This window comes from Octopus bimaculoides, chromosome 12, assembly GCF_001194135.2.
Source record: "Octopus bimaculoides isolate UCB-OBI-ISO-001 chromosome 12, ASM119413v2, whole genome shotgun sequence".
Taxonomy (NCBI): Eukaryota; Metazoa; Mollusca; class Cephalopoda; order Octopoda; family Octopodidae; genus Octopus; species Octopus bimaculoides.
Window position 1 is genome coordinate 20293295 of NC_068992.1, and position 1151 is coordinate 20294445.

The 1151-nt window shown below is 33.6% G+C and overlaps 1 protein-coding gene across 1 annotated transcript in view; it reads left to right on the top strand.

Annotated features, from left to right (window-relative positions):
- Nucleotides 1-1151, top strand: part of LOC106867898 (opioid-binding protein/cell adhesion molecule homolog) — a 54935-nt gene that overhangs the window by 39547 nt on the left and 14237 nt on the right. The window lies entirely within an intron of this gene.

A 1151-nucleotide genomic window follows, 5' to 3' on the forward strand; every position in this document is an offset into this window, starting at 1 on the left:
ATATATATATATATATATATATATATATATATATGGTTTATACCTGTTCAAAATTTTACCTGCAGATGGCGGGTGATGTGCTATGATGTAATCTCAATTAACTTCTACCGAAACGACTGTTATGCATTGTAACCCTCATGTTCTCTTTTATATCTGCGGTGTGTCTAGAAGCAGCTCGAAATTACATATCGACAATATCTTTCCGGTATTATTCTACCTAGCCATTTCTTGCGTCCTACCTGCAAATGTGCCTAAATTCCATGGAATCTTAGAACTAATTAAGATATATATTCATGAATATATATGTATGTACACACACACACTCACAGACACAAACATATCTATATGCATATGTGTTTGTATATTTATATATGTGTATGTATGAAGATACATGCGCATATATAGACATATATACGCATGGATATGTATAAATATAGATAGTTAGACAGACAGATAGATAGATAGATAGATAGATAGATAGATAGATAGATAGATAGATATATAGATAGATAGACAGACAGAGAGATCGACACGTAGGTAGTTGGGTGGGTAGGTAGGTAGGTAGGTAGGTAGGTAGGTATATAGATAGACATATAGAAAGATAGAGCGAGTAAAAGAGAGAAAGACACAGAGAAGAAGACAAATACAAATGTACATGTGTGGAAGTGGGTATGCGCAGGTATTTGTATAGCTCTGTATACGCCGTTCGCATGTCCTTATTTCGTTATGGAATAGCAGAAAATTTCTTCGATAGAGAAATAAGATGTTTCTATATCAGTCTATCATAAATAGACTGGAAAATCCATAGCCTGCACATCAATCTCTTTCAGAGGCAATGTACTTTGATACAAAAGATCCAATACACCTGCTCCGTCCTGTAATAGCCCATTTGATGAAATACACGTTCAAATAGATATTCCAAGGTTGTATCGATCTTCTGTACACTACGTCGTGTTATTATGATAAGAAACCAATGAACACATTGAAACATATAACATGGGATTGCTTGTTAAATAAAGAACATATGCATCATCGTGACGCATATACATTATCTTTTGTTAAAGAGCTGTAATAATATTTTCACATACACACAGGCTTCGTTACACACCCACCCACACATACACAAACATATATATATATATATATATATA